The sequence below is a fragment of the Zalophus californianus genome, chromosome 2 (assembly GCF_009762305.2).
Source record: "Zalophus californianus isolate mZalCal1 chromosome 2, mZalCal1.pri.v2, whole genome shotgun sequence".
In the NCBI taxonomy this organism is placed as follows: Eukaryota; Metazoa; Chordata; class Mammalia; order Carnivora; family Otariidae; genus Zalophus; species Zalophus californianus.
The window spans coordinates 64,155,828-64,170,020 of NC_045596.1; the positions used below are offsets into that span (position 1 = coordinate 64,155,828).

The following is a 14,193-nucleotide window of genomic DNA, read 5'->3' on the forward strand; positions in this document are numbered from 1 at the left end:
GTTTCTAACAGTTTGTATGCATGCGATCATCTCTCGGACGGTACCAAAGAATCCTTCTCTTGACCTCACAGACTCCAGCTCCAAGTCCACTCTGGTCTCCCTTTTAGAAGTTGTTTGCATTCACGGTATTCACGGTTCTTAAGTTTCTTCTTTCTTTCTCTTGAACTCACTCTGATTTTTGCCCCCACCACTATACTGAAACGGGTCTGCAGTGTCGCAAGTGACCTCTGCTTTGCTAAATCCCATGCTTAATTCTCAGTCCTCACCCCACACACCTCCCTTCAGGGTTTGACACTATTCAACCTCTTTCTGCATCTGGCTGCCAAGAATTCACACTCTCCCAGTTGCCCTGTACCTCAATGTCCACTCCTTCCCTAGCTCCCTTGCAAGTTTCTCATTAGCTCCCCAACTTCTGTACATTAGAGTGACCCAGAGCTCAGTCCTTAGGCCTCCTCTCGTTTCTCCCTGCATACACCACCTTGGTGACTGATCCGGTTTTGTGACTTTGAATATCATCTCTATGATGATGACTCCCGAATTTATAATTCATCCCAGGTGCTCTCCTTATACCCTCCTGCCTAATTTTTATTTCCATTTGGATGTCTAATAGGCATTTCAAACTTGTATCCAAAACCTGACCCCCTTCCCAAACCTCACAACTGTCAAAGTCTTCCCAACTTCAGTTAAGAGCAACATTTTCCCACCTGTGTTTCAATTAAAACTTTGAAATGATCCTTCATTTCTCTCCTCATATCTCATATCTTGCCTGTTAGCAAATTCTTTTGGTTCTACCTTCTAAATACATACAGAACCTTACCTCATCTTCCACGTCTATTGCTTCCACCTTTTACAAAGCTATTACCTCTTGACTGAATTATTATAATAGTTTTCTAACAGATGTCTCTGCTTCCACACTTGCCCACACACTCTGCGGTCTAGTCTCAGCACCAGCCACATCATGTCTGTCCTTCTCCCAAAACTTCCCATTCAGCTCCCAGCCCATCAGAGAGCACACCTCCTTGGAGAGGCCTATGAGGCTCTCTACATCCTGGCATCACTACCTCTCCTCTCTTCTCCTGTTTTTCTGCCTCTCTGGCTTCTGTCGAAGAACACTGGTTTCCTTGGTCCAGGTGAACATTCCAGCCATGCTGCTGCCTTGGAGCTTCTGCATTCTGTTTCCTGTGCCCAGAAGGCTCACTCTCTCACTCTATTCAAGCCTTTGTTGCAATACCCTCCTCCCCGTGAGGTCTTCATTGACCACCTTATTAAAAATTGCAGGGATGCCTGGTTGGCTCAGTCGGTTAAGCATCTGCCTTCGGCTCAGGTCATGATCCCGGGGTCCTGGGATTGAGTCCCACATTGGGCTCCTTGCTCAACGGGAAGCCTGCTTCTCCTTCTCCCTCTGCCTGCAGCTCCCCCCCCCACCCCCCCGCTTGGGCTCTCTCTCTCTTTCACTGACAAATAAATAAATAAATAAAATCTTTTTTAAAAAAATTGCAGCCTGCCCTCGGCATCCCCTTCCTGCTTCCTTGTTTCACTTGTCGCCATAGCATTAGCACAGGCTGACTTAATTTCAGCCTCCCCTACTCCGTGGAGGCCCAGATGTGGCTGTGCAGCTGAGGCGAGCCTGTCGTGTTCCAGCTACAACCACCGGCCGCTGCATCAATGTGTGGAGGAAGAAGCGGCCCAGATAGCTATGAGGCACCCAACACAGATGCCAAATGGCATAGTCATACTAAAAAAACAGCCTGGGTTTTCTAACCTGTCTGTTTGAAATCCTGCCTCTCATGCCTTTCTTTAAAATGATTGTATGGAAATAGATTTGGAAACAGATTTCCATTTCTCTATCTGCTTGACCCTTCAACCAGCACATTGATCTTCCATTCACTCTTTTCTTTTTTCAATAATTAAAAAAAATGTGATGCTTCCCCTGCTGTACCTTCAGTACACAAGTGAAAAATGTAGTTGACTTTATTGATGTTTCTCTATATCCCAAAGCACCAGTTTGTTATGCCTCTGGAAAGGTGACCCTTTCTGTGAAGGAGCAAGGACACAAAATTTCGGTAGTATACTTAGTTATGTCTTGTTGGAATGTCTTACTAAATAGATTTTTTTAATTTATATTTTAACAACTTGGTATAACTAAGTATGAAAGATATATCCCTCAATATGTGCATTTGTATGTTTACATGTTTCCAAAAATAAGGGAAAATACATAATATTTGGGAATAAAATATGAAAATCATTTTCATAAGTTACAGATGTCCTGATAACTCATAAGTGGTGAAACTATATAAGGTCATCTCTAATGAGTGAAAACATTTTTGATTTCACACTTCCTACATCTTGTACTCTGTTTATAAAAATTACTTAAGATGTTTGAAGATTTTAAGATTTTTAAATGGTTATTTATTTAACTATCAGAACCTAATAAATACATCTTTAAGCAGTTTGTTAATACTAAGCTTTCCTTTGACAAAAAAGGGACTTTGAAATCTTTTAAGTTGATAGCTGAAAGACATTTCTTATAACCCAGATCACTCATCATAAGTTCTGTTGTTTTGTTTTCTAATCACTATAAATAAATCTACCTTACATATTTTCCATATGGCAGAGATTTTTGTGTGTGGGTTTAATGATATAACTGGTCTCAGAACAGAAAAAAAAATATTCTCAGAAATGTATTCACTTTTTAAAGCCATCTCAGGGACAGAGTTCAGCAGTAGAAGCGTAATCATTTAAAAAATATGTTTCCCTACCTTTCAGAATTCCAGAACTCACTAGGAGAGTTCAAATCCTAAGCTCACGGCACTCACATTAATTATGCATACATTTATCCATACCACCTTGCCTTCCATATCAATGTGGAAAAGACAGGGAGAGACCAGATGATAAGCCATCCCCTGGAACCTGGGTACAAAGAAAGGCATGTGACCCTAGCCTGACTACTCATGATATCAATCCAATGGTCCTGAGCACCAGTTCAGATATATATACATGGCCCCACCATCCCTAGATTTTTTCATCCAGAGGCTTATGGGAACATTGTCATTCCTGTGAGGTCCCTGAATTGGGATGATATGAACTCAAAGCATGGATAAATATATCATGCACCACATGGACGAAGCTTATATAGAGGAGAGAATGAGACCACCAAAGACAGTGTGAAATAATAAGAAATAAAATTGTTCTTTCCTCAATGGTGTTGCTTCTCTCTCTGTTACAGGCTCTTTCTTAACTGAAGAAGATAGAAACATTGCAGATAAAGTGATGATTTGGAAAAAACGAGAAACCTAAATTCCCTCCAGACAATACATGTCAGATGAATGAGAAAAACCCTCATTGAAATGGGTAAGACTGGGGCATGTGGGTGGCTCAGTTGGCTTAGCATCCAACTCTTGATTTCAGCTCAGGTCATGATCTCAGAGTTGTGAGACCCAGCGCTGAGTTGGGCTCTGTGCTGAGCACAGAACCTGCTCAAGATTCTCTCTCTTCCAGTGCGCCTGGGTGGCTCAGTCAGTTAAGCACCTGCCTTCAGCTCAGGTCATGATCCCAGGGTCCTAAGATCAAGCCCCACATTAGGCTCCCTGCTCAGTGGGGAGTCTGCTTCTCCCTCTCCCTCTGCTGCTCTCCCTGCCCATGCTCTCTTGCTCGTGCGCTCTCTCTCAAGTAAATAAATAAAACCTTAAAAAAAAAAAAAGTTTCTCATTCTCTCCCTTCCTCTCCCTCTGCCCCCACCCCCACTCACACACACACTCTCTCTCTCTCTCAAAAAGAAGAAAAAAATCAACCATCCAATTCTGATTTCAAGAGTCATCAAGTTTCTGAAGTGAAATCATAGAGGTTCACGTTATTATAAGCAGAAAAACTTGTAGTCATTCAAATATTGATGACAGAGAATATCACCATTAACTGTGCTGAGCAGAAAACAGGAGTTGAATAAAGGAGAAAGACGCTTTATGTCATTCATCAATTTAGAGTGTTTACCCTGCCAGGACCATCCTAAAGCCAAAACTGGGGAAACATTTCTGACTTTTGCACATCATGATTTCTATCCCATTGCTTGCATGACCCATGTCTCTGAAACTTGGTTTCTGTCTGAGTGTCTACAGAAAGCCTCATTCGAGTGAAATACACTTTTGCAGGCACTGATGTGACCTCCAGTTTTGGGGTCACCAGTGACTTGAAGGAAGAGAATCTAGGTAATACATGGACAAGGAGAGAGAAGTGAGCATGTAGCTGCCCTGCTGCCGTTGCTCTGTTCACAGTGAGGATTGAGCCATCTAATCCCCTTGGATTTTTTATCTACCAAAACAGCTTGGGCCCATCAGCAAATTGCAGTGGCATATGGTCCAGGTTTACGAGTAATCTGGCACATGATTAAGGCAAGGGGGATGGATGTCATCCTTCAGCAAATACTGAAAATATTGTAGGAGAAATTAGTGGGGTTCTAAAAAGTCAAACTGATAAAATTATAATTATTAAATACTTCCAAAAATCAACACTTTGGAATTTATCAAATTAAAATTTTCTTTAGATGGAGGAAGTTACCGTCGGTGGCGGGCAGGGGCAGGGGGAGTAGAAACAATGCCCAAATTGTTTAGAATGAGTAGTTCTGCTTCTCTGCTATAGAATCAGTGGCTTGGAGGCTGATCTTCAGGATCCCACGGGGCTATACACTAGGTATAGTGTGTAGTGTTTCACTGTAGACCGAGTTTCCACTTCCCTGCAATCAGTTCACTATGGTACTCAACAGCTATCCTACAGTCCTAGTGATAAGGGAAACAAGTTCAAAGAGAGGTATGATGTGATACCCGTCTTCAGGTATAATGATAGATAGTATCTAATATAACCTCATCCATGGTCCTCAAACTGGAGGAAGTCTCCAGCTACAGCAGTTGTTCTCACCCTTGGGTACCCGCTAGATTCACCTGGGGAGATTTTTAAAAATATCAATGCTAAGAATCTTTCCTAGAGATGCAGACTTCATTGGACTTCAGGGAGGCATGGGCATTGGCATTATGAAAAGATGTACCCTCGTGATGACACTGTTCAGCCAGAGCTTTGATCCTTTGAATTAGGGCAACACTCCAGTGTGCCCAGTGGTACACAAGACTATAGGATAGATACCGAACGTATCTTTCTGGAAAATTCATGTTATTCAAAGATTTGGTGAGGAAAAACTGGCATTATTTTTTCTTCCTCTTAAAAGGTTATTGTAAGTATAAGACATTATGGAGCTCCTGGGTGGCTCAGTCAGTTAAACGCCAGCTCTTGATTTTGGCTAGGTCATGATCTCAGGGTTCTGGGATCGAGCCCTGCATCAGGCTCCACACTCAGTGGGAATGTGCTTGAGGATTCTCTCCTTCTCCCTCTGCCCCTCTTCCTGTTCTCTCTCTCTCTCAAATAAATAAATAAATCTTTAAAGAAAAAGACATTATACATTTAGTAAGTCTAAGACAGCTATAAATACACAGTAAAGTATAAAATTCACATGAGCTTTTCAGATAAAACTGTGCCCCAATACCCTCAGAGGAGTATGCTTCATCACTCCTCTTTCCCTTCCTTTATGAGACATTTTTTAAAGAAATAATATATATAAAATATTATGCTTTCATTAAAACTACTTCAGTGCTTTAAATTTCTCTTATTTCTTGGTTCATACACAACAATCTAATAATTACAGATCTAAATATTTATCTAATCATCAATTTAGGAATATATGTGTGTGTGGATATGTGTATGAGTTTATCTTTCAATCAGGAAAAAGATTTTTAAAAAAACAAACCCGTAATCCTCAATTGCATTTAGTTCCAAATAAGTTTAGCACTTACAGGTACAGTTACATAAGCCTGATTTAGATTCTAATTCCCTCACAGATTATTCAGCATTTATGACTGAGAGGATGCTGAGTAGCAACTTGAGCAGCAGAAAGAAAAGAGGTAAAAAAATTTTTTTTTATCTTATTCTGCTTAATACTACAGTGTTCTTTAGACCTACAACATAGCATAAACATTTTTTTTTTCAGGTTTTCTGGTTGTTCCAGGCATCATAGTCTTATTCTATCAAGTTATTTCTCATTGGATTAAAGCTAGTTAGTATTGCATAAACTCATGGCTACATAACTCAATCTGTGTATAAAAGAGATTAAACTTCCCTGAATCTCTGCTCTCAACACATGCCATAGGAGAGACAAGCCAAATTTAACTTTACTGGTTTTTAGTCTTTGACCTTGAGAACAATATCAGCATTTGCTTCAGTAGGGTTTCAGCAACTTCCCCTACCTATGACCTTACCTTTCTCTTTAGGATGAATTAATCAAAATTAATTAAAATAATCAAAATTATTTATTGATCCATTTTTACTACAGCTTCCAGGGGAGGAAAAAAATGGGAATTTTTTTCTTTACTCTCATCAAGGTAATTTTTGCAAAATCTCCTGCTGGGTAAGCCAACCAGTGACCCCTTGGCCAGCTTCAGCATCAAAGCAACATTGTCATGCCATCGTGTCCAGCCCCCCTGCACTGTGTGGGCTTTCAGGAAGCGTCCATGTCCAGTAGTACAAACGGACCCAGAAGAGCAGACATGAGAGATTCACAGCCATAGCTCTGCTGAAAAAAAAAGTCTCAAGTTTTCCTTTAAAATATTCATGTCGAATACTTAAATTCTTCAGAAAACCCCACAGCTTAAATCAAGGATCTGCCACTGGAGGTTGGACTTGATCTTGAGCGTTGGAGCAAAATCTTGAAAGGGCTCCAGAGTTCACTGGTGGATGGGGGACATGGGAGAGCTAATGACACTGGGGTTGTGTCCAACATTGAAAGGAATCAAGTCACCTCCCCCAGCTGGGAAGATCAGAGTGGATTTCGATGGCTTGCAAGGAAAGTTGTTTTAGTGAGTGGGAGCTATTTTGCAGTCTGGGGATTTTTAAAGCAAAAAAAGCAAAAGGATCAGAGCATGAGGAAACTGTAGGCTGGACCAGAATCAGTGTAAAAGGATTGGAAGTGATTGTCCCAGCTTTTCCATGAGTCATGTACATTCTAAGGGTAGTAGAGTGAGTTTTGGAGAAGGAATGTGCTATTTATCCCCAACAAAGATGTTTTCAGGGCTAATAGAGAAGGAATTTGAGTCAATTGGGGGAAAAAAAAAAGCCAGGATGCAACTAAAACACAGATCTCAATGCAAACGCAGGGAAATAAAATGGCAGATTAGGTAAGATAAGTGGGTTTGCTGATACAGATCACACCCAAATTTTCCATGGGCACATATGATACAGTATAATATTTCCTATTAATTAAATAACTTAAAATAATTTTGTGTTAAAATTTCTTATTCATGGGGCGCCTGGGTGGCTCAGTCAGTTAAGCATCTGCCTTAGGCTCAGGTCCTGATCTCAAGTGTCCTGGGATCAAGCCCCACATCAGGCTCCCTGCTCGGCATGGACTCTGCTTCTCCCTCTCCCTCTCCCCCTCCACCCCACTGTGCTGTCCCTAAATATAAATATAAATAAATAAATAAAATCTTAAAAAAAAGATTTCTTGTTCATAATTCATGTATACTTTCCTGGGAAAAAATGAATACTGTAGACAGTAATGGTCATTAGAGCTCAAGAGTTCACAAAATCAAAGAAAATTCAGGAAAGGTACAAACGAACTGGAAACCACAACCACACACTCCTGCATTATTTTGCCTTTTTCTAGGATAAGAGTAGATTTGAAACAGGTAAAATATTTGTACTATTCACAGAATAGAAAAGAGCCTCCTTGTAGTTCTGCTCAGTGTGTCCAAGGTTTACCAAAAACTATTGATAACCAAAAAAGCACTGTGTAAAGTAACTGGGTAAACATGTTGCAGTTCTTATGTAAAAAACAAGGAAGAATTCTCTCTTTCTAAGGAGTTAAAAGCCTGGTTAAAACAAAACCAAAAAACCAAAAAAACAAAAACAAAACACCTCGGAGCTCTAGCTACAAATTACTGTCCAACCAGATATCATCCCAACACATAAAACAGTTAAAAGCAGTCGTGGCAGCAACAGTTGCCATTTACTTGGTGCCGCCCAGGTGCTGGGTGCTTCCAGAAATTCTGAAGTATCGTTACTAACATAACCTATAATGTATAGATGAGGAAGTCGCAATTTAAAGGAGTTAAACAACTTGCCGAAGATTCCCCAGCCAGGATCCCGACTCAGAGCTCTCTGATTTAAGAGCTCATGCTCTTTTTTTTTTTTTAATTTTTTATTGTTATGTTAATCACCATATATTACATCATTAGTTTTTGGTGCAGTGTTCCATGATTCATTGTTTGTTCATAACACCCAGTGCTCCATGCAGAACGTGCCCTCCTCAATACCCATCACCAGGCTAACCCATCCCCCCCCCCCCCCCCCCGCTAGAACCCTCAGTTTGTTTTTCAGAGTCCAACGTCTCTCATGGTTCGTAAGAGCTCATGCTCTTAACCATTGCCCCAACCTGTCTCACTCCCAGGATGCACTCATTCCTTCCTTCAATACCAAACACTACAGTTTCTGCTGCCTTGGAGTTTACAGCCCATGCTCTACACATACATTTCCAGGGCTCAGAAGGATATAACAAGGTAGAAGCGTTAATAAATGAATGCCTCTTTCCTTGCCCACCTCCCAAAATGCAGACTGACCTCTCAGTTATACTGTTGTCTTAGTTATTGTATGGCCCAGCGGGTCCCTTTCTTCCTTTCTCATGACCGCTCCTCTTATTTTTACAAACCCTTCCACTCTCCTCTTCACAGAATGTTCCCTCAACCTCAGGGTCTGGGTGAAAATCTCTGTCTGATGATACCACACACCTAGAAGCCCACTGAAGAATTACACTTCAGCACGTGCAGTTTCAAGTCCACAGGGCCACACCAAACCTTGGCTTCTCTAATTTCTTGCAAAAATGTCTAGCTAGATCACCCACATCATCCCCATATTTTTGTTTACATCGGTCATCTCACCGCTATTTGGTTTAAGGTTTTCCTCTCTCTGCTCTAAGTTGTATCATAGCTCTTAGTGATTTCTACATCCATGTGGCTGACTTAGCCAACATCAGCTCCAGAACATATCTCATCTCCACCGCAGACATGCACCCATGGCCCCAGCCGGGACTTGACCGTCACCCAGAGCTAACACACCTATGAAATCTTAAAGTTCTATGTCCACTCTCTCCACACAGCTTCCAATCCTTCTAGCTATTGTGTTTCTACTAATAACATCTTTGTTTCCTAACTTCAGTGAGACCTGATGTTTATTGACTTCCTCATTCTTTCCCATCAGTCAGCCATCCTTCTGTCCCCATTTCCCATGGGGACAATAATTCAGAACTTGAATCACAACTTTGTGCATAAATATGTTGTACCAATGCCACAATCCTTACTACTTAAAATGGGTGGGGGAGCATAAAACGTGAAACTGTAGGTCCATGTCCCTGCAAGTTAACAGTGTCCAGTTGGCCCATAATATTGCCTGAAAATCCTGTGGTGCTCCTAATCAGTTTGTCTCTCACTCTCCAGAATAACCACATAGCCTTACCTGTGGCTGCTGCGCTCCCTATTCTGTAATCCTATCCTCCACTCTCAGCATCAGGCCTCCTGGCATGCTTTACCGAAAAAAAAACAAAGACCATCAGGTGGAAACTTGGCCAACCTCGCACTCACCCACCCACACACTTGCTATATTTGCTTTCTATTTATTTTTTCACCTGTCTTTCTAGAAAAGATACTCTATCCTCCTTTCGAAAGCAAATCCTGCCATATCCTCCAACTCCCATATCACAGTGGCTCAATCACGTATTCTCTCTTGTGGTAAATTCTCTGACTTCTCCCTCTTCGTTGGCATGTTCTTTTTTTACATACAGGGTTACTCAAGCCTCTGCCAGGTAAAACATTTTCTTTTAACCCCCTAACCCTCTCTAACTCCCACTCAGTCTCTCCCCTTTAAATAGAAGCTAGTTCAAAAAAATATTCTGTTCACAGGTACTTTGATTTCTTATCATTCACTTCACTCTTTTACTCTTACCATGTACAGCTACCACTCCAACTATTTCATAGAAATAATTCTTCCAACTGTAGTATGACCGTAGTATGCTGGTTTGCCTGGAGAACGTCTGGTTGATATTTGTGGTCCTGTCATAATTATCAATAACAACCCTTGAATTAGTCAGGGCTCCCCAGAGAAACAGAACCAGCAAAGTGTGTAGACAGATCGATAAAATAGACAGATAGATGGGTGACATAGATATAGAGATGAATGATATAGGCAGGGATTTATTATAAGGATTTAACGCCATGATTATAGGGGCTGAGAAGATCTGCTGTCTGCAAGCTGGAGACCCAGGAAAGTTGGCTGTGTAGTTCCACTCCAAGTCCGAAGGCCTGAGAACCAAGAGAATTGATGGTGTGAATTCCAATCCAAGTCCAAAGGCCTGGGAACCAGGAGTGCCAATTGTGTAAATCACACTCTGAGAGCTGGAGAAACCAAAATTCCCACTCAAGTAGTCAGGCGGAGAAACAGTGAATTCTCCCTTTCTCTGCCTTTTTTTCTATTCAGATTCAACTGATTGGATGATGCCCACCCCCACTGGTGAAGGCAATCTGCTTTATTCAGTCTAATGATTCAAATGCTAATTTCATCTAGAAACACCCTCACAGACACATGCAGAAATAATGTTTAGCCAAATATCTGGGCACTGCATGGTCCAGTCAAATTGACACATAAAACAACCATCACAGCCCCTTTACTCTCAGATTTATTCTATTTGGGATGACAATGTGTATCATCACTCTTTCAACTTTTCAGTCCTTAATTTACTTGACTACATTGCAGCAATTACCTCTGTAACCCAGGCTCTTTGAACTCCTCTGACTCTGGTGGACCACTCTCACAAGGTTATACTCTGACTTCACCAGCTGGTCCTTCTGAGTCACTTTCATAATCTACTTTTTCTCTATCTGCTCCTTAATAGTCAGTATGTTTCTAGGTTTATCCCTTGGCCCATCCTGTTGGCTAGCTAATACATCCATACTAATGGTAACAACTACTATCACTATTCAATTCCTCCCTATTGTATATGTCTAAGCCCAGATCTCCCTCCTGACCTCTAGCTTTTTATATAAAACCACTTATGGGAATTTCCACTTGGATGCCAAAAAAGATACCATAAACAGAACCCATCTCAAAGTGAACCCATTAGTTTCCCTCCAGATCTGCTTCTTTTCTCAGACTATCCGAACTACATAAATGGCAGCCCCCATACCCATTGCTCAAATCAGAGACTTGAACATCATCTTTGACTTATCATCTTCCCTAACTCCCCTATTCCACATCAAATTTGTCATCAATTTCACTTAATCCTACTTTTCAAAATATTTCTTGAATTCTGGGGATCTGTTTATATCAACTGGGATTACCTTGGTTTGAGACGTTATTAGTTCTCACCTTGTTACTGTAACAGCCTTTTATCTGGTCTCCCAACGTCCACTTACAATCATCTTCAACCTACATGCCACACTGCCACCAGTTTGATCTTTCTAAATCCTGCAATGGCTTCACGGTGACTTCAGGCAACACCTTTCATAATTTCATTTAAGTCTACCTGCTTAGTCCTTGCACCGCATATACAAATATACTCAACTCAAAATTGCTGATTTGAGCCAAGTCTCTCATACTTTTATTTATGCTTCTTCCCCTCCCTAGAAGTACCGTCCTAAACTTCCACTCTCATGTGGCCTCATATCAGCTCCCTCTGGAAGTCTTCTATGCTGGCTTATGTGGCCCTCCTTAAGCAGCATCCTTTGCTTCTCTTCACCACAGAACTCATCATCCTGTCATGCTAATTAGAAAGCTGCTGTTTGTCTCCACTACTAGACTATGAACTTTGGGACATCTCTGCATCCACTATGCCTAGTTTAAGACCTGGCACAGAATGGGCACTCAATTAAGGTTTTAAAGTAAATCACTGAATGAGTGATAATCAGCCAATTAGAAACAACTTCCGCCACAATAGATAGAGTACATATGAATAAAACATGTTATATATAGATATAGATATCGAGTATTTTATATATATATATATATACATATATGTGTATATATATATATAATTTCTTCTCTTTAAAAGCTTTCAGTTCAATCCAGAGATTTTATAGTCCTGCAGAAGTGCTAAAGTTACTTGGCTAAGTTCTCCATAGTTCAGGACTTCCGTTTCACACTTCACCATGTAACACCTGTAGCTTAATTTTTTTTCTTTGTTATTTATTGCTCGATCGTTAAGTCATACCCTACTGTCTATTATGGTTATATTAAGGCTGTGTTTGTGCAGAATTTCTGGCTTCCAGAAATGCAGACCAGCCATTATAGAGATTCTTTTCTTGTACGGCCACCTGCTTGCTGAGACATATGTTTCCTCTTTTCTAATACTGTGTTTCTGAAGTACTTTTAAGCTAGGCACTACCCTAAAGGCTCTCGATATTAGATTATTACTGTTCTTTTAGACTCAAAGGTTGAGGGATAATTTCTCTTTTTCTTGGCTACTTTGTGAAATAATATATTTTAAATTTTGTTTAAAAGAAAAACAATGAAAGGGAAATGATATAAGGACCTGTGATTAATATGGAGAAAGAAAATCTTCCTGCTTTAGCCATGCTTTCCCAATTGGGAAGTATAAATGATTCAGTTACTAAGAAAGGTCGGAATAAGGGTCAAACAGTAGATTTGATATAACATTGCATAAAGAAATATCTCATGCTTATTACCTTACAACAACAAAACAAAACAAAAATCAATATTGAAACATGACATATTCAAGTTGGAAAATGAAAGAAGTTATCACCTATGGAAAACCTAGCTCAATTTACCTCTAAGAAAAGTTTTGGGTGGGAGGAAAGTAAAAGAAATGTTTCTTATTCCACTAAATTTCTGTTGCTAAGTGGTAGAAAGCTTTCCTTTGCTCGCAATAGACCAAGAGTCTCCAAAACTCTATCCATCAAGAATTCTATTGGTATTTGCCTCTCTTCCTTAATCTTCACTCCATCCATCTGCTTTTCATAGCCTTATACAATGGTAAAATTTGGGGAAAAGTAAAAACTTTATATATGCTGAAGTCAAACTTAAGGCAGTGAGAAATGACATAAAATATATTTAAAGGTGTGTCCAAAGAGTGGTAAGGCTGTAATTAACTCTTCCAGCCTCCCATCCAACCCAACAGTCTCATTCAGTCTCTCTCTTTAGAATTCCTCAGAATAAAGGCATGCTTTGGTGTCTCTTAACTTCAAGGGTTCCTCCACTTTGTTTTTGGTCTCTTTCTTTTGTGCAGGCCTAAAAACCATTTAATTAAAATTTTATATAATTATTTTCAAAGTTTATTTTAATTAAGAGGAAAATTTAGAATAATCTTCTGTACTTCTAGAAACAGGTGCACATCTTATCTCTTTCATATAAAGAAAAACCTGACACTGGAAAAAAGACTCTAACATAAAAGAAGAGGCAAAAAAAAAAAAAAAAAAAAAAAAAAGACTAACAGAAAACTCTTCAATTAATATTCCCACAGAGGTAAGAAATGAGTTTACAGCCATGTAATAAGGATGGGATAACATAAATGGAAAACATTCAGATAATGGGAAAGTGCTTTTGGAACTTAAAAATATGAGAGAAGAAATATAAATAACCAATAAGAATATTGTAAAATAAAGTTGAGGAATTGACTCAGAAAGTAGAGCCCAAAGAAAAACAAATGTGGGGGTGGGGTCAGAAAAGGATCAGTCTGGGAGGTCAACATCCAATTTATAGGGGTTCTAGAAAAATAATCTTTAAAAAGAATCACAGAGGAAATTAATGAACACAAAATACAAGTAAGTTTTCCATTTTCTAGATCTTAAGAACATGTGTCTGTGATTTCAGATCTAAAGGTCTCAGCAAGAACACCAGGAATGGGAAAAAGAAAGAGAGAGAGAGAAAGGAAGCAGGGAGGGAAGGAGGGAAGGAGGGAAGGAGGGAAGGAGGGAAGGAAGGAAGGAAGGAAGGAAGGAAGGAAGGAAGGAAGGAAGGAAGGAAGGAAGGAAAAAGAAAGCAAAGCTTGCAAAAGCTTCCAGAGAGACAAAAAAAAAAAAAGTTATTTACCAAGGATCAGTAATCAGAACAGTATGAGACTTCTTAGTAGCAATGCTGAGAGCTAAAATAGGAGAT

At 40.0% G+C, this 14,193-nt stretch overlaps 1 long non-coding RNA gene across 1 annotated transcript in view; it reads left to right on the plus strand.

Moving 5' to 3' along the window:
* Positions 1-14,193, plus strand: part of LOC113925047 — a 31,767-nt gene that overhangs the window by 16,735 nt on the left and 839 nt on the right. The window contains exons 2-3 of the long non-coding RNA XR_003520898.1: positions 3,227-3,351; positions 5,880-5,942. This is a non-coding gene — a long non-coding RNA (uncharacterized LOC113925047). The remainder of the gene's footprint in view (positions 1-3,226; positions 3,352-5,879; positions 5,943-14,193) is intronic.